The following is a 23474-nucleotide window of genomic DNA, read 5'->3' as shown; positions in this document are numbered from 1 at the left end:
TAGATAGATAGATAGATAGATAGATAGATAGATAGATGATAGGTAGATAGCTAGCTAGCTAGATGATAGATAAATAGATAGATAGATAGATAGATAGATAGATAGATAGATAGATGATAGGTAGATAGCTAGCTAGCTAGATGATAGATAAATAGATAGATAGATAGATAGATAGATAGATAGATGATAGGTAGATAGCTAGCTAGATGATAGATAAATAGATAGATAGATAGATAGATAGATAGATAGATAGATAGATAGATGATAGGTAGAGAGCTAGCTAGCTAGATGATAGATAGATAGATAGATAGATAGATAGATAGATAGAAGATGGATAAATGACAGAGGTAGACAGAAACTGTTCACGTGCAGTCAAAGCCACCCATTTAGCATATACCTTAAACTTTGATATGTATATATAGCCCTGCAGTCTGCTCTATAACTTGTCTATCCTCCCAAGTTTGCTTATTCCTGGATTGTCTATTCTGTCCCTATCCCAAGCCCAGACAAGCACAGATCCACCTTATGTCTCTTGAGTTTCTTGTCAATGGCCTTATTCTGGGAAGCATTCTTTTTTTGACACCTTCCACTTAAGGTATTGTTTGAGAGGTCCGTCTGTGGCCTTGTGCTTGTGTGCCCGAAAGGAGTGCAACTCCATCTGTGTGCCCTCACAAGCTAGTGACATTTCATTTTGGGGGTGTTGTGAATGCTGTGGGATTTGATTGTGTCTTTGTGTGGACACCTGTTTTTATGTTCATTATGTTAGTTGTTGGGTGGCCCATTAACTCATATTTAACATTTTAAGAGGCTGTTTTCCACTGTAGAAGTAGGGTTTTGTATTGAGTGTGTTTTTTTTTTTTATTGGTGGTGATATTTTGAGGCAGGGTCTTCCTTCATAACCTTGTCTGGCCTGGAACTGTCTACATACTCCTTGAACTTGTAGTGATTCAGCTTCTTGACTTCAGGAGTTTCATACATGTATCTCCATATATATCTCCATATATCTCCTATAGGCTGTACTATTTTGAGTTTCCACCTGTACTAATTTCACATCTCTCAACTGCCCCTCTTTGTCCTGCATTGAGAATCTCTGACCTCTGTAATATTTACCTTTAGAATCCAGTGAATGGTGATTTTGTCAGCTTCACAGTGGTAAATATGTATTCTGTTCCAATGTATATTTCCTGAGTTGTACAAAACTACTAAAGATTGAGAACTACCCTCCAAATTTCTATGCTGTTATTAGTCTACCATTATTTTAATAAAAGAAGTTCAATTCTATGTATGCAAAGTCAGAGCCACTTCTGTACTGAAGTGTTTCCACCTGGTGCGAGCATCTGGCTAGATGAACAGACGTGGTATTTACTGGGCAATGAGAAAGGTTGTCTTCTGACCTCAATGACAGATTAGCTCTGCACACACCTGCACACACAGGCACACACCTGTGTATTCCTGGCCCTCTCTTGTGCTAGAAGTTGGCCTCCGTGCTGATTCTCCCAGGCTTTGCCTTGACATACACCACACTGTTGCATGCACACGGCTGGGAAACAGCTGAGCATCATCTACATTTTGCTTCTTGCTTTCCTGTGCTTCCTGTTGGATTAAAAATGATTAACATTCTTAGTTGGGGGTTTCTACAGTGGTAGGTTGCCCTATGACTTTTTCCAAAGGACTTCAGTAGATGTCCCTCAAATACAGCAGGATGCTATAATCTCCTATTTGTGCTTTTTATTAGTTCTAAAAAGTGGCAGATAAGAAGGTGAATGAACTGAGCATGTGGCCTTTGTCCTGGTGTGAAACAGCTCTCACCCCTCAGACAGGAGCTTTATATAATCAGTGCTATATAAGGGTTTCCACCTCAGGCTTATATAAAGGTATTCTAAACAGATAATGATTCTAGGAGGGCCTATATCAATCTAAATGATGCCTATTTCTCATTATGGGAAAAGCAGTATTAAATTATTATGTACCAACACATACACGTGTGTGTATACACACACACACACAGACACACAATCACATACACACACAGAGACACACATACACACACACACACATACACGTATATAAAGTACTTCCTCCAATTTCCTAATATCGGGATGTTAAATCCCTTGATTATCATTTGTACTTTTTATTAGCAGTGGTCTGCTTATGTGGTATCCAAAAGTTAAGTATCATCCTGTAGAACATATATGGCCCACTGCCTATTCTTTTGAATATAATTTTATTGCCATATAGCAATGTCCATTAATTTATATATTATTCACAGACACTGTCGCATTACAACCATAGAGCAGAGTTAATAAAAAACAGAAATGTACATATTTAAAATAAACTGTGTTAGAGCATGTGATATATATATATATATGTATATATATATGTGTGTGTGTGTGTGTGTGTGTGTGTGTGTGTGTGTAGTACATGCATTTATGCCACACATGTGTACAGGTACACATGCACGAATGTGGAAGCTGGAGGTTAACATCTGGTGTTTTCTTCATTCGTCATGCTCCTTCTTCACTTAAGGCAGGGTATCTCACTGAACCTAGAATTTGCTGATTGAGGAATAGTCTAGTTGCTCAGCTTTCCTTAGGAATTCCCCAAATATTGGGATCCGTGGACCCCCAGTTGCTGGGATTGCAGGTAGACACCATGCCTGCCTGGTTGTTTTTATATTGATACTTCTGGTCTAAAAGTTCATCCTTGGGCTTTCTCCATGAGTGTCATCCCATCAATCCTCATTTGGCTCATCACATAGACAATCAGCAATTTTTCTTTTTAGGTAGAACGTGGAGAGTCTACAAGGTTAGTAGGATGTGGAGTGTCTACAAGGTTTGTGCAGGTCTGTGGAACACTTTTTGTCTCTCTCAGGTATATATGTGTACACTGGTCTAACGCACTCACTATAAACAAGGCACTTCAGTTTTCTGAGTCCCAAATTTTGAGACTTACTAATAAGATATTTGCATAAGAACTGTATCTGAGAAAATACAGGCAAATGGTCTGGAGTGCCCAGCACATAGTTCATAGAAGATGACCCTGTTGGCTGGTGCCCGGCCCTGAAATATCAGCCATACTCCTCTCAGGATTGCCTGCTATTCCATAGTTCAAGTTAAGAAATAGTCCATTGATCTGAGACCCAAAGGGCCAGAGAGAGACCCAGGTCACTTAATGCGGGATAAGACAAACAAGAGTCGGTTCTATCATCAAGGCTCCAGGCCTCCCCTTCAGACCAGTGGCCACCTCTCTTTGTTCTGTCTCCCTGCTGCTCTGTGAGCATTTCAAACACACAATCCTCTTCAGGGCCTTGATTTGAATTGTGCTTCCTTATTGCCTGAAATCATTTCTCCCAAGATGTCCATACAGCTTCCTCTTTCCTGAACACTTTTCTCACTCACAAGCCTCTGTCTCTGCCCAGATCCATGCTGTTTCCTTTCTCAGATCTACAGGTCACTGTACTTTAGACCAATGCATTTACATGCCAATCCCTTGTCTCTTCCAAAAAGAGGCGCTCCCCAAGGCACTGAAGTTTCTCTCTTGTTACATGGTCCACATGGATTACTTTCCCTGGGATGAAACAGGACAAAGTAGATGCTTCATTCAGGACTTTCCTTCTCTGTCTTTCATGTCTATCTTCCTGTGCACAAAGACAAATGGAATCTACTACTGTTTCACCTCTTATATGTATGTGCAGATCCACAGCCAGTCCAAACTGTGGGCAGCTGGCTTCATGGACAGGCTTCTCAACCTGCTCAGCTCATACAGAGTATCCTAAAGAACCGTGTGCGGCTTGTTCAAGCGCGGCTTTGACTAACCACAGGGAGAACCCAGAAGCCCCTTTACTAAGATCCTGGATAGCTCTATTGTAGAAGTCTGGTGCAGATGAAAGCTTTGGCTCACCAAAAGCCATTTAAGAGTCTGTCTCAATACCAGGGAAAGGGAAGTCTTTATTAGCAGCATCCTATAATTTCTGTGCAGGCAGTCCCACCCTTGAAATGGATTTCCTTTTTCAAGGCCCCTTTTCTAATTAACTCAGGAGCCTAGATTACAAGAAGCCAACCTTGTGAATGGAGAGGGCACTCTGCAGTAGTGAGCACTGGAGGTGATGTTTAATTAAAGAGATGCCATTAGAAGTAAGAGACCTGAACAGGTTGTAGTGCTAATCCTTCTGGCTAGCGCCTGTGTCCCTGCATGATGGTGATTGATGAGCTAGTCCTGCTCACGTCTTCATCTGCAAGGTGCATGAGCCCCCTCAGGCAGGACGGACTCCAGCTCTCCATGCAGCCACTTGCCTTGATTGAGTTTCAGGGGCTGGAAAAAGACACAGATGTGCAAATGTTCCTCCTATTTCTGCTGCTTTCTTCCTTTTTTTTTTTAATCTCTTCCTTAGTGGGAAACTGGCTGGGTGGGTCTCTGAAAGGATACATAGATAGATAGATAGATAGATAGATAGATAGATAGATAGATAGATAGATAGACAGACAGACAGATAGACAGATAGATGATAGACAGATAGATAGATGAGAAATGATTCATAAATGGATGAAGATATGAATGTGAAAGAGAACAGAGACAGGTAGAAGATTGCATTAATAGATAAGTGACAGACACACAGGATTATGGATGGATGTAGAATAATTCAGTGTTTGTATATAATTATATATGTATTCATATTTATAGCCATTCATCCAGCAACCTACCGATCCATACAGGTATCTGTGCATTTTTCTATATTTCTGCAAGCATTTTTCTAGCCTTCCCTTTTAATCAGTTTTGTGAACCTCACTATCTTTATCCTTCCATATCTCTGTCTATCTCTGCGTCTAGTTTCCTGTTCTGCCCGTATCACCCTATCTATCTATTGTCTGCCCCTATTTTACTTTTTACCCATCTGTGTCTCTTAGGCCTATAGCATGAGGCAGCATGAGAAAGCCCCAGGCAAGTATTATTGGTTTTGTTTTTATTTTGCAGCATTATGTAAGTAATCAAGAGGCCATTGGGTAAGCATATTTGAATGCAAGGAGCTGCCTAAGGTAATTTCTGACAGTTATTTAGTAATTAGCCCTGTAATCATGAACATATATTCTAGGGTATGCTAGTTTCCAGTGTCGAGCATGGTATTTATTTAATCCTGTGTATTTGAAAGAGTAGCCCTGTCACTGTCCATATGAGTATGGAAGAACTGAGGCTTAAAATGCTGGGGACTGGCGAGTGGGTTCCACAGACATGAGCATCTCAGGTTCTTGCAGAAGACCTGAGTTCTGATCTCAGCACCCACATTAGGCTGCTCACAGCTGCCTGTAACTCCATCTCCAGGGACTCTCACATCTTCATCTGGTCTCTGCAGTCACCCATGCTCACATATGTCCACACTCTCCCATGTATATGCACATAATTAAAAATAAAAGAAATCTATTTAAAAGGGGAATCGTGGATAGTGTTCACAATATATAATATATCACAGGAAGATAAGGCTATCTCCGCATTCCATAATGTCCACATTGTGCCTGTAAAGAATAAAATTAACCAACCAGGTCAGAATTTCAGCAGTGGAATTGTGGGGATCATGCTATACATGTGTCTTTCTGCATAGTGTTTCTTTCATGTGGATGAGAAGACAGGTTTGTGTCTCCCAGAGTTCTTCTGTTTTTTCTTTCCCTTTAATTCTGTGTCCCATTTTTCTTGAGTGAACATTTTTGCCACGTGGCCAAGAAGCTGGCTTTTGATTCCAGGAAGCTGCAGAACTTCCATCCGTCTTCTGAGCCAAAATAAATTGGCAGAAATGTCTGATTTGACTTTCTTCTCCTTCTTCAAGGCAGGTGCTTTTCTCATTATGGAGACAAGAATGACACTTTGTCCCAGCAAGCACTCAGACACTTAGACTACCTGTGTAGTTTGTGGTCTTGAAGCTGCTAGCTCACCGAGGCCCGGTGAGGCTGGGGCTCTGCTGAGCTCCATCTTTGTAAGATTATATTTTCAGAATCTGGGGTCTGACCCTCCTCAGAGAGGTCATCTGCAAGGCTGATTTCAGAAGGTGCTGCTCAAATCTTCTAGCCTTCCAGACTGCCTTTTTGATTGAAGAGATTGGGTCTTTCATAAAATTGTACACCCATTTCCCTGTACTAAAGGAATAATAGTGAATGGTCACAAAATTATAACTTTTCAGCTCCCATTAGCTTTGGTGAGGAAACTCTACTTAGAGAAGACAGTAGGCAAGTATTATTCATGCTAGTTCACCCATTGCTGACTGAAGGTGGGAACTTTATAGACACAACCTTACCTCATATGGTCTTGGGGAAACAACCTTCCCATGGTGCAGAGCAGAGGAATATGGGTAACTATAATCTAATTCTAGTGTCCTACAGCAGTGGCTTTGCCTTCACTCTCAGATAACTTTATTCTGACAATAGGGATGTCTCTGCCATCATGAGAACCCCACGGAACCTTAGATCATATCAGTGCCTCATTTCCTTGTGCACTCTGGAAAAAAAATATCGCTTGATCATGGCACTGCTTCCAGGGAAGGATCACAAAGCTGTCTTTCTAGAGAGCTATCAACTAGCAATTCTGGAGGCACAAAGAAACAGATCATGCCATTTGCCTCTGCACCTCATTCCTAGCAGTGAGACCCTGACATAAATTGTGAATTATGCTGTGATATCCCAATTGTGAGTTCTGTTCTCTGATGCCAGTCCCTAACCCACCCGACAACCTGTGCTTGACTGGCTGAAGATGCTCTACTCTCTCTTCTTAGGTCTCACTCATGCAACAACTTCCAGTCTATCTACTTGACTATCAGACCTTCTCTCCTGTTTTGCTATAACCTACAATCTTGACCATAGCCTTGATTCATTACCTTGGGATGGAGTCTCTTTCATATTTTTATTTATGATTCAGTCTGCTTGAGGAACGTTTTCCCATAAGAAAAAAAATGGGTCTTATATGTGCTGGATCAGGCACATATATAATGTTAGCCAGACTAAGTATGTGGTCTCTCTGGTTCCAGAATTTCTTGAAGAAATACCATTAATAGGTTTAACTTTAGTGTGTGGTCATGGCCTGCCTTTTATTGCTGGTGGGTTTTGCTGCCTTCCTCCTCTTCCTCCTCCTCTTCCTCCTCCTCTGTTTCCTCCCCATCTCTTCTTTACTTTATGCTAAATTAGCATGCCTGTCATTGGTTAGGGCTTCTATTGCTGTGATAATATATCATGACCAGAGCTAACTGTGAAGGGAAAGGGTTTATTTGGCTTATATTTACATTACTGTTCATCATGAAAGAAAACCAAGACAGGAACCCAAACAGTGACAGAACCTGTACACAGGGATTGATGTATAGGCCATGTGGGGTGCCACTTATTGGCTTGTTCATCATGGCTTGCTCAGTCTGCTTTCTTACAGCACTCAGGACCACCATCCCAGTAATGGCACTATCCCTAATGGACTGGGCCCTCCCACGCATGCCTACAGCCTGATCTTTGGAGGCATTTTCCTTTTGGAGACTCCTTTCTCTCTGATAACTCTACCTTGTGTTGACATAAAACTAACCAGAACAACGATTGTGTCTGGCTTTTAATTCTCGATATGTAGTATAACACTAGGACACATTAGGCTTCCCTCTTCTGATACAGGCATACATACCAAATGTCTTACACGAACAGTTCTTGTAGTACCGTATTGTCTCCGAACGATTTAAAAATTAAAAATGGACTATTGTTTCTTCTTATTTTTCAAAAACTTTAAATGAGAGTTCGAAATGTGATTCCTTCCTTTCTGACTGAACTCCCATATCTCGTTAATTTTCATCATGCCACTCCAGTGTGTCTCCTTTGTCATCCTCTATATTGATTAATGCAGCCTATGTTGTTAATGCCGAGACTAAGAGCCCCTGTCACTTTCCACAGTGAACCCTGTGTTCCACGCTTGTATATCATGGATCCGGCTCAATATTCAGCATTAAACTTACCATATCAAAAGGTGGAAAAGCTCCATAATAAACTCACTGCTTTGTGTGGTTTTGACTGTATTCTGCATTTGTCATTCCAAACCTGATCTATGCAGGCATAAAACTCAGTTGCGATTCATCTACCAGGTAGAATAAAGTAAAAATTCCAGCAGAATGCAGATTAACAACTCAAGAGAGGCATGTAAGTGGAGGGCTTTGTGTTTCTGTCCATGGTGCTGAACACATCCCTGGGTCTCCAAGTCAACTCCTCTGCCTTTGTCAACCTAACAATGCGATTATACTTAAATGACTATGTGACAAGGGATCAGGTGTTTCTCTATAATCATCCTTTAGTCTCATTTCATGGGACTATAGATGCTGTGGGTGACATGATGGGAACTGACTGTCATCTACCACGGAACTGCGTTGTCGTATAGGACAGATTCTTGGTACATGCAGCTATTTACATAGATTAAAAGTAAATGAAATTAAAATGCCACTGCTTAGCTATACTGTGCATACTTCAGACACTTGGAGGCTACACATGACAAATAGTGGCTGCATCAGACACCATAGATCTGTAGGATGGATTTGGAAACGACCCCTATGAGAGCTGCATCTTCGCCACTGCAATCAGTGAGTGAGGGCTACTTTATAGGGCAAAAGGGACATTATAGATATTATTAAGAGATACATTTCAATGGAAAGATGTTCTTGCATCATCTGGCTGGCCACATATAATCAGAGTAGTCCTCACAGGATAGGAGCTGAGGTGAGGAAGACAAAGACTTGATGGAAACAGAGATGTGGTTTGTTTGGAAGTTGCAGAAAGACGCTGAAAAGTAAAGCATTTAAGTGGCTGCTAGAGGACAAGAAGGCAAAAATTTGGAAACAGCCCGGAAGGTCTCTACTACGAACCAAAACCAAAACCAAAAACATTCCCAGTTTCATTTTGCATATGTGCCATTGAGACAGAGATTCCGGAATAAAATGAATTTATCAGAATTCAGGCAGCGTGGAGAGGATGAGGGAGTAGAAACTAAATTTGAATTGGTTTTGGATCTCTCCTGTTCAGGACTGAAAGAGACAGAGCTGGATGGCTGCTTCGGTGGGTAAAGTGCTTACCATGCAAATGTGAAGACTTGATTTTAAATTTCTATCCCTCAAATAATAAGCTATGCACAGAGATACATGGCTGTAATAGCAGCCCTACACTTTTGAAGGCCAGGGGTGGATGTTAGGTATTTTATGTTCTCAATCTCTCCCTTATCATTGGAGACGGGATCCTTACATTGGAGCTGGAGCTCAACAAATAGGCTAGGCAGGTCCCAAGGTTCCACCCTTATACCTCCTCTAATGCTTAGCGTATAGGAGAGAGTCCCAGCAGTTTGAGGGCATCTTCAGTTATGTAATACGTTCCAGGGTAGTCTGAGTTATGTGAAACCCTGCCTCAGAAGACAAACAAAAGAAAAAGCTAGAGTTTGAGTGATAACTAAGGTTCATTCCAAGTAGAATAGTACAGTGATACTTCTGTGGTTCCTGTAATTAAAGGCTGGCATTTTGTCTTCCAAGCCCAGAGTGACATCAGCAGGGCGACAATACAAACTTAGTCTCTACTCCCTCATCCTGTTCCTTTCCATTCTGGCTGAATTTCAATGAATTTGTTTTATTCTGGAAATATTTTGTTTACTTAGTGTACACTGTCATTCCAAGTTATTTTCTTATCTGCAATAATGACAGCAAGGACGCCATGATTATCTGACACACACATTTATCAAATGCTTGTTTTATTTTAAGCAAAGTGGTGTGGAATTCATGAGCAGTATCTAACTTATTTTATGAATAACCCAACAAAATACGTGCATTAATATCCCCATTTCCAGCGAGATCCGCTGAAGTGTGGGGTGGCCGTACCAGTTACACTCTGCATTTCAGTCAGAGGGATTCCACATTCAAACAATAGGTTTCCTGCTCTTCAGAAATTCGTTTGTTCTAGAACTCAGAGAAATATCCCTTTTCCTTTTCCCTTCATGTCAAGAACTCTATTATTTCTTTTTTCACACCTTGCCCTTTCAAGGAATAATTTACTGAAACAAATGATCAGAAGAATCTCTTTAATAAAAATAGCTCATGAAAGTTGACTTTGACTCTTCTTAATTTTGAGTTAGGAGGCATGGCATCCAAGGTCTTGCACATGCTTAGTTGGTGCTCTTCTACTAGACTAAATTCTGAGGTTTTAGGTTATTAGTAAGAGCTCTCTATAAAGAGTAGAGCAACATCTGCCATTCCAGATATGATCCTCAGCAGATGTAAGAGAAATATGCTTGGCTGGGTTTGTGTTCCAGAACTAGTGCATACTAATGGCCTGTCAGTGAAAATTATACCTCTCTTCCTAGTCTCCATCTCCCCATCTGTTAAATGGGCTGATAATATCCACCTCTGAATTCCTAAAGGCATTTAATGAGATGCAAAGGTAATGCCATTTGGGAACACAGGGTTTTGTAAAGAATGATCGCTGTTTCCAGAAAACCGTTCTCTCTACTTTCTGCTTATAATGTCTTTAAATTCTGGTTTATATTATGTTGGTAGCATACCCTTGAGCAGGGTATATTTCAAACAATAATAATGATCAACTTTTAATAATAATCTTTTCTAAAATCTTACTTCTTCAGTAATCTCTTGTTCATAAACTAGACAAGTAACATACACCTGTCATCAAAGACATTAATGGGATAACATACACCTGTCATTAATGGGATCAAAACAGGAGGGTAGTTTGAACCCTGAACAACATGGCAAGGCCCTGTATTTTAAGAAAGCAAACTTCAAAATACAAAACTGATCATTTCATGAATCACTCCAAATTCTATCCTGCATGAAGAAGAGATAAGCCCAGGACCATACTGAAATAATTACAAACTCTGAGTATCCCGCACAACACACAGGGAAGATGGGGAAGTCAGTATTCCTTGAATCTTTCACTGGTACAGTCTTGAACTGAATTTCTGGGCATGTGTCTGCTCTATGTCCTTCCTTCCCTGAAGCACTGCAATCTCCTTTGCTGTCCTGAGCATCACTACAGCCTTTCTTCTCTAACCCATTGCTTCTTTACGCCCTTCTCTGATTCGCTTCCAAGACCTCTCAATAAAGCATTTAGTGAAGACTATTTGCCATTATTTTACCCTTTTCTCTTCATGTTTCAAGTTTGGTTCTTATCATCCATATACGCTACATTACCATTACATATATGCAAACACACACACACACACACACACACACACACACACACACACAGCTAACTAACGAATAAGTGAATGAATAGATGGATGGATTGATGAATGAGTAGATGGGTAGAAGAATGAATTATAAATGAATTAATGCATGAATGGTGGCATTGATTCCTGATATGCTAGCGTGTATCTACATGATTTAAGTAAAGAAATAGTTTAATTCTGACCCAGTTCAGTTGATACCCTTGTGGAGTAAGGTATAATGCCAAATTTCCCCTCATGTGTTAAGCAGCCTTCATACTGGAGTGTGTTCAAGGCCTCTTCTCTGCCCTCACACAGGGAGTGTCTACACTCTGCAGGGTATTTGTTTGTAGAGTATGTTTCATCCTCACAGGAAGATGCCCAGTATAGACATTAGTCAGTTGATTTCTCTGAGAGTTAAAATAAGCTTTTAAAACCCCTTTACCTCTCTTGTCCCAAAATAGACACATAAGACACGTTCTCAGAGGCCCGGGAGCTGTGATTGATCCAGTAAAGAGAAAGTTGCATGAGTGGAGTGGAGTTCTATGAGAGCCTTCTATGGGTTCCAGCTCTACAGAAATGGTCAGGAGAAGCAGAGGATTTCTAGGACACCAGAGGTGGGCTAGGAGAGAAATCCAGCTTCACTGGAGACACCCCCATGAAAGCATTTAGAAAGATGCCAAGATGGCAGTTGGCTGAAATGAGAAGCCACGCCTCACATTTGAGTTGTCTTGAGTTGAATCACAGCTCTGATTATAGACAACTTATGGCAAATAAATAAAAAACAAACAAACAAACAAACCGGTGAAAATATCTAACAATGCCCAACAGCAAATTAATGGAGGTGTTAGAAGCGTAGCTCATATATACTAAGGAAAAATCCCAGCACAAAGGAAAGAATGGAAAGGGGAAATGGGGTGTCGATAGGAGTTGGTATGAGAGTGGGGTCAGGAGAAAACGGGGAGGATACAACATGGCTAGAGACATAAAAGTAAGTTTGAAGATTATCTTCTAGTAACCACATTAAGCCAGGTAAACAAGAAATAATTACATTTAATTTCAAATTTTAATCAATTTGATATGGTTTCATATGTAATCAGGAATATTTTACTTAGTTTCGTCTACCTAAGCTGTTAGCGGTGCAATGCATGATCAAGATGAACACATTAGAATTAGTTTGCATTAGCCTCGCTGTCCAAAGTCTCTTCACTCTGTCCGTTTTTGCAGACAGAGCACAGCTCATTTTAGACCATCTATACCCGAGAAACCTGACGCCTCTGCATAGCTAGTTACTGCTCCATTAGTACAGAGCTACACGCGTGAACAGATCTCACAGCTGAAACTCCCCAGCGTGCAGAACAGTCTCAGTTTTGCAGAGAGCAAATGAGGTCATATTGAAGCTGCCCTGTGCCCCAATTGGCTTCTTAGAAGTATGCTCGAGTCTGGCCCTTCCTTAACTGAGTTACATACTGGTTGCTTTATCTCTATTATGAAAACTTCACGAGGTAGGAAGTGACTTCAGCCAGTACTTTGCCCAGACAGTAGCACATAGTAGGTGTATTAGTGTTCTAAGACTGCCATAACAAAGAATAACAACTTGTTTGGTGTCAGCAACAAAAATCTATTGGTGCACCGTGTTGCAAGCCAGAAGTCAGTTATCAAAATTTTGGCCTATAAGAAAGAATCTCTCCTCCTCCCCGCTTGCAACATCCTGTGCTTTTCTGGCATGGTTCATCTAGTGGAAACTAGGCCTCCCTCTCCTTTTATCTTCAGGCAGCTTGCTTGTATGGTGTGCCTCTGTGTACGAATTCCTCCTTTGCATAAGATACAGGTCCATGGGGCTAGGGAGTAGCTTAGTTGGCCTGAGAACATGCATTCCTCTTCAGGACCAACGTAGGAAGCTGAACATAGTGACGTGCGTCTACAATTCCAACACTGGGAGGATAGGGCTAGGAGAATACCTGGAACTTTCTGACTGGCTGATCTGATCAATTCATGAACCCCAAGTTCAGTGAGCAAGTGTCTAAAAAATAAACAAACACAAATAACAAAGGAAGATACCCAAAATATCCCCCTGGCCATGAATGCACTGGTACACATGTGTGTGTACACACATATATACCTATACGAACACATAGGGATGAAGCTGTGGTAGATTGGAAACCCATGCACTCCTTGGGTGATCCCAGTCTAACTTCTACTGTAGCTGTGCTGGCCCCATCATCAGTGTGTAACTCTGAGTATACAACAGTTCAACCTGTAGTAGAAAGTCTGATAAATTTAAGTCAGTGGTTGAATATGGAATAATTAAGTATAAAGAGAATGTCTCAGCTACATAGAGAGGTTCCAGGGTTATTGCACGCATACTGAAGATAAACATATTGGAAATCAAATGGGACAAACCATCCAGTGCAGAGAAGCAGTGCTGCCCACAGACAGAATGCTCTGTGCAAACATACACCATGCTAACAGGTTTCAAAATGTTACTGTTGCTCTCTGATAGGTTCTGAATTCAATTAAATTTCCATTGGACTCTGTTTTCTTAGGCATTGTTGTCTCAGAGTTCTTAGACCAACTAACGAGCATGTCACCATAGGTTGCACACAATAATTTGGCCAGGCTCTTGATCTGTTAATGTCTGAACAAAATTGCTCACTTCTGGGCTGCTTCCATTTCTCTAACAATAACACAAATGTTTTCTACATTTCTAGAAATACTTGGTTTTCTTTGGATTTGCCTTGATATCGTACAGAGCCGTTTCCCCCCTTAAGTTAGAAAAGCTCCGTGAACTTCTAAGCTTCTGACGCCTACTCAGCTCAGTGTTTAAACAGGCAGGTATCCTCAGAAGACCACACACCCTCAGCTCTAAAAGAATAGTACTGGTGCCCTGATCAACCCTGTGTGAATCATCAGTGAATCTCCAGTCCCAAGTAGTTCATCAGTTTGAGTGTGGGATCGAAGACCTCACTGGAAGTAGGGACAGAATCAATTACAGAACTTAGAAAAAGCGAGCTTATTTCCTTGGCTCCTCTGATCACATTTAAGTAGCAGTGAACTGTGCTGGTGATGTAGCTCGGTGGTGGACTGTTTTGGCCAGCCTCTGGGTCCATACTCACAATGGGGCCTTTCATTACTGACAGTGTATGGCATGTGTATGCTCAGTTGTGCCGTATTGGTTGTGGAAAGTCCAGGCATTGTAGTGTTCTTGGGTTCTGATGCCTAGCATTTGTATCCAGTGCCTGCTTGTCATAAAGTCCCAAGTTTAGCTTTCTTTACTCCTCATGGAAAGTTTGCAGAAGAATGAGTGGGGTCTGCAGATCATCAGGCATGCATACCTATTGTCATCCCTATAATTGTCAGGTGACATAGATGAAAAATGTATGGAACACTGAACATAGAATATGCCTAGAATTTATCTCAAATCTCAAACAACTTGTATTAACTGCCTGGCCTTTGAGACTTACGGAATGAGTTGCCCTAAGATGCTTGTGTTAAATGTGCATGAAAGATGCTTGCTACCCACCTCCCACTTCCCAGTCTTGCATGGGAGGCTAAGGAGGATCACGTGGAATTGCTCCCAGAAACCTTCCACCCTACCCTTGGCTGAGATATTAGGAGGGAAAATAAAACACCACTGGAGAAGTAATACCCCTCCCACACACACTACATATATGAAGTGAAGGGTATTTTCTTTTTATTTCTATGTCAACTATTTGAATTGCTTTGCATGAAACTGCCGCATGATGAAGGTGGTTCTGTGATCTCTTCCCCCTTTCCGTCTTCCTCACTGTGACTGGCTTTTCCTGGGAAGTGTCAATGCTGGATTTCCTCTGCATTGTGATCAACATGTGGGATCAACCATCCTGTGAAGACCATGCTGGTTGTACTGTGCTTTGTGTTCTCTAAGGCATGCTGGGCCCTCTGACTTTAAAACCCTCACAATAACGTAGGATGTGGTCAATCCTACATGTCAGAGGATAGTCTCGATTTCATCTTTTACTTCTCCTCTATTCACTCTGTCATGCCAAGTGTGGGATACATTCCCCTATTTTAGCACCACATCTACCTTCCACTTACTGTTTTTTCAAGCTATTTCATTTCTGAGGTATTTCTTGCTATTCTTCAATTCCCAGCTTAGACACCAGATCCATTCAAGGACGTTCTTGGACATTTTAGCTCTTTTCTTTTCCTTCCTCAAGACATGTATCCCACAGTACAGAAAACTCCAAGTCTATCTTGGGACTCTGACCTACCTAATCTTGTTAGTATCTGGGCCCTGGTTATGTAGTTCATCACTGCAGCCCCTACCTTGGAAGATGTGAGGTACCGAGCTACTGGAAACAGTTGTGTGGGTTCCATGTCGCTTCTTGAATAGGTCCCAGCCCTTGCTTTCTGGCAGTCTCTTCTGGTTTCCTTTCTTATATATTTGACAATAATTCATTTTATGACAGCTCTTTTTTTCCTAGCTGGCAAACTATTAGAGGCTAAAACTTATGCAATGCACAGTGAAAGACAAGGTCATACTTTATCATCTTTGCCTGCTGCCATAACCGGATTAGACACTTTTCTACAAGTGAACTGAATACCAGCCAATTGATATTTTTCATGTCAAACATCTTGATTACAAACTGTAGGCAAACATGAGGGAAATGTAAATGGCCCTATGACAACCTCTTCCCCTGAAGGTGTGTATAGTTTCCTGAGACCTCTTTAACATCTCAGGGACAAACTTGAGTCATTTAAAATACAAGCAGATGTTGCTTTTATATACTCCTCATAGATTGGATGGGAGTGGTAAGTTGTCTTAATCATTTCTTCTGTTGTGACAAAGCACTCTAGTAGAAGCATTGTAGGAGAGAAAGACTGATTTTGGCTCATAGCTTTAGGTCAGTCCATCATGGAATAGAAAGTTCACATTGCGTCTTCACTCAGAAATCAGAGGGAGTTGAATGTTGGTGCTCAGCTCATTGTCTGCTTTTTAGTTAACCTAGGGTTTTAGCCTGTGAAAAGGTGTCACCTACATTTAAACTGGGTCTATCTCCCTCAGTTAAGCAAATCTCAATCATCCTTGACTGACCCGCACAGAGCATAGAGAGTCTAAATCCCAATGGGTTGATAACTAAGAGTAACTATTACCAAGGTCTTTGTTGAGTCTCAGCTGGGTCCTGTTTCATCAAAATCACATAATAACTGGCTGTATATGTATCTGGTTCTGAGAAGTGCCAGAAGATGAAGAAAATACATTGATTCATGGCTACGCAACATACATTTTCTTGTGTGTAACGTGAAGAGGGATATCTGAACAGACCTCTGTATTTTGATGTATCTGGATGCCTACTTTTCTCTTTCATGAAACAGTTCACTATCCATTACATCATCCCAAAGTGGAAAATGCATAGTGCTCTTCGCAGTAGCATGACTTAGGTTCTCAACTGTCCCAATCTAGTGATAGAGTCTTCATGACTTCTTGGTGACATTCACTTTTAGTCAGTAGTACTTAGGGTACTACTCTTCTCTACTTCCTGTGTACTTGGTTTTCCGCTATGGTGTACCTCTCTCTTACTCAAAGCTGTACATCTCATCTACAAAAACATTAACATTGGCTATGAAGGTGTAGATGACATTGTTACTGTCCATAAATCATATAGGGTAGCTATAAAGAAGCTACTGAAGAAGGAAAAGCTCCACTGTAGTTGGCTTAGCAATGGTGGAAGTCCTTTCGAGTCATCTTGAACTTGGACTTGACACAGATTTGATGGAAGTAGTGAGGTGGCGGTGGCAGTGGTGGTGGAGGAGGTGTTTGCTGCTGATGGTAGAGATGGAGGTGACTATAGAGGTGGTAGTTGTGGCAGAAGTGAGGGTGGTAAAAGAAGGCAGATTGTGAAAATATTTTTTGAACTGTGATGTTCTTCGTATCCAGGACAGAACAATTCTTATTCAACTATGATTAAAGAACAGTTATCAGGGCCAGCAAGATGACTTAGTAGGTAAAGGCATTTGCTATGAAAGCCTGACGATTTGAGCTCCTTTCATGGAACGAATATAAAGGGAGAAGGTGAGGATAAACTCCACAGTGTGGTCTTTTGACCTCCATAGGCACACCATGACATGTGCTCACACACATTCATACGTAGAGACACGACGGGTAAAGGAAGCAGCATTGAAATGCAATTTATCTGACCTTACCTTTCTGAAAACAACTTTTCCAATGTTTATTTGCGAAATTCTACTTCCTGTGTGCTCTTCTGTCTTTGTGTCCACATGACTGTATTCAGGATGGTGGTGGGCTGTTCCACCAGTCAGTCAGAGACAACATGAGAGGGTCGATGGCAGAATAGCCAGAGCAGCTGAGGTTTCTCCAACATAGTTATTATGACATCCACAGCAAGGCCAACTTCATTTCCAGGTGCAAATGACGTGTCAAAAGGGCAAGAAGTAACCCAGGAGACAGCCACTAAAAATTTACAAGGACCTTCCTTAAGGATTCTTTGGGGTGTTTGTTTGTTTGTTTGTTTGTTTGTTTGTTTGTTTGATTGGTTAGTGGGTTGGCTTTTGCTCTTGTTGTTTTTGTTCTTTCTTACATTTTGTGTTTCTATACTTATTTTAAAAAACATTAAAAATAATAAAAAAGTTAAGCTATGGGAACAGAAGTATATTGGAGCAAATTTTATCATGCAGCTTTCTTTCCAGTGATCTCTTGAGAACACTTGAGTATCACAAAATCCCTCATTTATAAAATGAAGATAGCATTTGTATCTATACCATGAAAGTGTGGGCTGCATCAAAAGAGTGGCATTTATGAAGATGGCTGGTGTGTGCATGATACAAAGCCTTCTAATTCTTCTATTACGAATTCACCTGTTATTTATGCTCCTAGCGGCTTCACCACCATCAGTAACCTTATTGGCTCCCCCGAGTTCTGAGGTTTAGGAGGGTTGGAATAAAATTATGACCTTTTAGTAACCTTTGCTGTGGTTTTAGAGACATTTTCTAGGTTTCAAAAAATACTTTCGGTTGAATGGTTCCAACAATATCCTTATCCATGTCAGCCCTCATCTGAGCACGGCCAGGTTAACTGTAGTGAACGAATAGAAAGGGGCGTATGTACCAAGTCTTGTTAGACTGCTGCACAGCACCAGACCTTCAGCTTTCTTAAGGGATGTGCTAATTCTGGTGTTCCCTCCCATGCAGATGAAGCTGAGTATTCTGAAGAGCAGTATTCATGGAAAACATGTCTGCCTTTTGCTGTGTTCATGGAAGGCAGTAGTCCACACAGGTGGCTTGTCTCTAATAGACAAGAGTGTACATACTCGATTTTGGAGAAGAGACATTTTATATTAGTGTATTGGGTGATTCGAGTGTGGAATGTAATAGAGTACTTCACACGGGTTGCTAATCGCATATATGCAGGTACGATGTATATTCTCTGTCCTTGTGACAAGATATCCTATAGTACTATATTTGGTGATTGTAATATGGACCATTATTGGCCAGTTTAGAGCAACAAGGGATGGTGTTGACCAGGATCTAGGTACTGTGTAGGTCAGAGAATATTTCTATGGGCATAGAGATAGACTCAACATGACTCAATTCAATAAACTATGTTTGTTTGTGTGTGTGTGTGTGTGTGTGTGTGTCTGTGTGTGTGTCTGTGTGTGTGTGTGTGTGTGTGTGTGAGAGAGAGAGAGAGAGAGAGAGAGAGAGAGAGAGAGAGAGAGAGAGAATGTTTGTGTGTATGTATGCATGTACTCATGCATCCATGTGCCCTTGTCTAAGCAAATTCTGGTACCAGGAATAAAAACATAGAGGAGATTCCCTAAGCTCAGGGGTCATACGGTTTGATTGAGCCCAGGTCTCTGCACGTGCTAGGCAAGTATTTTCTGAGCTTTAAGCTTAGCAGTCACTCCATGTTTATGTCAAGATATGGTCTTGCTATTTTGACCTGCTTTACCCTTCCTAGTCACTGAGATTACAGGACTGTGACAGCACACCTAGCTAGGCAAGATTTTTAAAGCCAAGGGCTGGGTCCCCCATGTCCTGGAACAGTGCTGAGGAAGATGTAAAAGCCTCCTTCCTGAGTGCCTAATGTGGGTGGCTGGCATTTCACTTCTTCAGGACACTGGTAATCCTTTAAGAAACGTGCACTTTCCCCTTTGGAAATATCACCTAGGAAGCACCGTCTCTAGGTTCCTGACTTGAACAGAGTGCCATAAATATTTGATGATTGCTAACTTTTAAGGAGTGGAGAAAAACAACCTCTACATCGCCTTCTGTAACTCCGAATGGAAAACTCGGGCTGGAACATTTGGCAAACATGACACCTCATCTTTGCAAGCCTGCCGCCCACTCAGGCGGTTTGTGTTTCTGGGGCTGCTGTTTGTCAGCGGTGGCGAGATGGCTTCTGTCCTCTCGAGCTTCCATGGAGAGGCAAGGGAATTGAGATGAGATGAATTGCTCTCCCTGGAGTCCATGAATTATTGTTGTACTTGCTTCTGGTTTGCTGTGAACTCTTGACCTAAGGGCAGTGTCCCAGTAGTCAGTTTGAGAGGTGCTTTTCCACAAGCTGGAAGAGTTAAGAGACTAAATTGTGTATGCTGGCTAAATAAAGGTTAGTACTGAACTTACTTCTATTTAAAATGAAGGCTATAGGAGTCTGACACCAGGGTAACTTTGTTTCCTAGTCCAATGAGTATGAGCGCCTTTAGTCCCTTACCACTGAGGATTGTTGAGTGCACATGTTGAATTCTTAGTACATGAGATGCTGTAAGCAGTGCTTTGTTGAATCGTCCATCATCCGTATTTAAGACAATTGTGCAGTTAGTACTCGAGAACGTTACTTGGGCTGGGGATATGGCTCTGTAGGTAGCGTCATGGGAACCCGGGGGCTGGGGTTTGGAACCCTAGCACCCACACAAAACCCAGGTGTGGATCATGTACCTTCAGTTCCTTCATTGGGGGAACAAAGATGGTCAGAACCCAGGGGTTTACTGGCCAGGTAAAGTAACCAAAACAGTTCTGCTGTACAATTCATGAGACGTCCTATCTCAAAAATTAAGGTGGGGAACAATGTAGAAAGATACCGCCAAGTAGACCTCTGATGTCTACATTCATCCACAGGTATGTACCCATGTACATATGTACTCATGTGTGTGTGTGTGTGTGTGTGTCTCTCTCTCTCTCTCTCACACACACACACACACACAAGCATAGTCCCACATGGGCATGCATACATGTACACTACAAAAAGGTTTCTTATTACATCATCATCTCTATCCTCTCCATCCCCATCATTATAACCATCGAGGTCATCACCCCTTGTTCCTTTACTATCCTCATCATTGCAACTAATACTATCATCTCTACTACTGTCATAATTCCACCATCATCAGCATCCCAACCATCACTGCCATCATCTTCAATGCCAGCATAACAACAACCATCACCACCATCAACATCACCATTCCTACTTGACTACCCCATCACCATCACCACCACCACCATCGCCATCACCATCTTACCGTCCCCACCATTACTATAATCAACGGTTACCATCATCATTGTCATCTATTTCTTCATCTTTATTCCAAGTCACTTTATCTTTACATTCAGTAAAGCAATTCTCTAATCAGACCAATTCGCTGAATTTCTGGTCCTTCCATTAACCAATGGATGCTTCACTTAGAGTGTGTGGTAGTATTTTTATTCAAATGAGTATGTAAATGTATCTTAATTTTATTATATATTAAAGGGGCTATAGAATAAGAATTTCTTACATATAAGAGTGAGCCACAGCAGGTAAGGGTCCAAAAACAGTTCAGTGTTTGTGGAACTGGATGGGCACAATTTCATCCCAACAATGGGATATATACAAAAGAACCTATCGATGATCAAATATATATATATATGTGTGTGTGTGTGTGTGTGTGTGTGTGTGTGTGTGTGTGTGTGTTGATATTCTCTGCCCCCAAAAGAATTTCCAAAGTCTCGCAATGAAGAATAATCTGTATCACTGGAAACTATGGTGCACAAGGATAAGATTGCTTGCCAACGTCTCCTGCTTAGTAGTCTTTGCTTCCCAGCACTTTACCTTAATCCTCTTGATAGTATTAATAAGAGGCCTGGTTCTAACCAATGCTGGAAAGTACTTAGTATTATTTAGCACAGTTCATAGTTTTTGTACATTTTGATATTGCAAGCTGATTCATCTACATAAAAGTTTCATGAGGCAAAATTAATTTTTTCTAGTCTATTGCTTACCAGTGCCATATACTTTATTTCCTTAAAGGAAGTCAGTGTGGATTTGGAGAGACGATGGCTCATTTGGTAAAGTACTTGCCATATGAACAAGAGGACCAGGATTGAGGTTCCCAAAGTCCATGTGAAATCCCAGCAGCACACAGTGATGATTCCAGCTCTGGGGATGTGGAACTTCCTGGGCAGGCAGGCCAGCTGTATTAGTGGGCTCCTGACTCAGTCTCAAAGGACATGATGAGGAGTGGTTGGAGAAGGCACATAAATTCCACCTTATACATAATGTACACACACACACACACACACGCGCGCACACACACACACACACACACACACACACACACACACTCACACTTACATATGTTTAAAAAAGTGTTGGCCTGATTCCACCATTCCTAGGTTTGATAGTATAAGTTGTCACATGTGCCATCTGAAAGACCACCCTTCTCTTTGTACAGTGAACCAGCTTGTTTGGGGAGACCCTTGGCATGGATCCTATGCTCTGGGATTCTGAAGAAGCCTTTTACTGCCGACCTTTGTTATTTGATGTTTTGAAAAGAATCCTCAAGTTCTCGATGAGTCTAGGACAATGTCCATTCATTTTCTCATTTATTCTGCCAGAAAGGAACTAATTTACTTGGTTATTTTGTTTAATAGTTATGGTTAATTATTTTTAAGAATTCTTGCTGTCATTCCCAGGAAATTTGTCCACCTTGGACTCCCCTCACCTTTCCCAGGCAGGGGGACAGAAGTTTGGTTCATAGTTATAGTAAGGACAAGAAACACTTGGCTTTGGACAGGAGTTGCTGTCCTCACATGCTGTGCTGGACTCTGGCAAGGACACACTTGGGTTCCTTAGAGTAAGTGTATCAGAGAGAGCAGCCAGCATGTCTTTTCAGGGAGCCTGAGTGCTGCTAGATTTAGCCCTAACAGCCTGGTGCATTGGAGAGGTATACCCCGGATGTGGCTGGGAGTCTAAGGATAACAAGAATAATTTTTTTCTTAGATTTTCCTTTCTAGTACTAGATATTGGGGAATGTAAGAAAAAGGTTATCAATCATTACGGGTTTTCCTGAATTAGTGCAAGAGAACGACAGGAAGGTTGAAGGCCTCCAGGCTTCATTGGCCCTCGCCTCCCCCCTCGTCTAATTTAATTATAAGCAGAGTCAGCTCAGACTTCACATCCATTCTCTCCATTCATGCTCAGGAGCTCTGTCCTCAGTGAGCTATGTCAATGACAAGCAGGTATCCACACAGAGGTGCGCAAGACCCTTGAAACCACTCCTTTGATGGACAGGAAAGACATGGCCAAATGTACCTGACATTGTTTTGACAGTCCTCTCTGATTACTATGGTTTTAATAAAGATAGAAGGACCAAATATCTGCACCTTTAAACAAAGGAGATGGTGTGGGGGTTGGAGCTAGCTGCGCACCTGCGTGAGGGAATACTTTATAGGATGCTCATTCTTACTGGTTGGAAGAACAGATCAAACAATGAGGTAGAAAGAGACAGAAGCAGCAAAAGAGGTAGCGAGAGCCTGCGCTGTTTGTCCATTGCACGCCTGATTACTAGGTTTTGCGTTCCCGTGACTTCCTTCACTGACAACATGTTGATGCAATGAGTTCTTACCTGAGGAGTATGAGGACAGGAACAGTGCTCCAGTTTAGGCCACCTCATTGTTCAGGAGTCAAACCATCTGATAATTTAATCCACATCATGAATGCTTCTGGTCCTCAGTGCTTTTTTTAAAAATTGATTTCAATTTGGTTTTTAATGTTTAAAATATTTTAGTCTTCACAATAACACGGTGAAGTCACTCGATTGTTCCCCTTGCACAGAAGCCAGTGTTGGCAAAACCAGAGTGGCTGCAGCCTGCCTACAGGCACACAACCAGCAGGGTAAGAGCCCCCAGTAACCACCAGTGATCACATCTTATGACCGCTTTTAGGATTAGCCACATATTATTTCACATGTTCTTTTGCTATTTTGTGTGTGTGTGTGTGCTTGTGTTTGTGTCTGTGTGTGTTC

General features: G+C 41.5%; 1 protein-coding gene across 42 annotated transcripts in view; it reads left to right on the top strand.

Annotated features, from left to right (window-relative positions):
- The window catches only part of Rbfox1 (RNA binding fox-1 homolog 1), a 2095840-nt gene that overhangs the window by 1884965 nt on the left and 187401 nt on the right, over positions 1 to 23474 (top strand). The window lies entirely within an intron of this gene.

Source organism: Rattus norvegicus, chromosome 10 (genome assembly GCF_036323735.1).
Source record: "Rattus norvegicus strain BN/NHsdMcwi chromosome 10, GRCr8, whole genome shotgun sequence".
NCBI lineage: Eukaryota > Metazoa > Chordata > Mammalia > Rodentia > Muridae > Rattus > Rattus norvegicus.
This window is presented reverse-complemented; position numbering and strand designations above follow the sequence as displayed.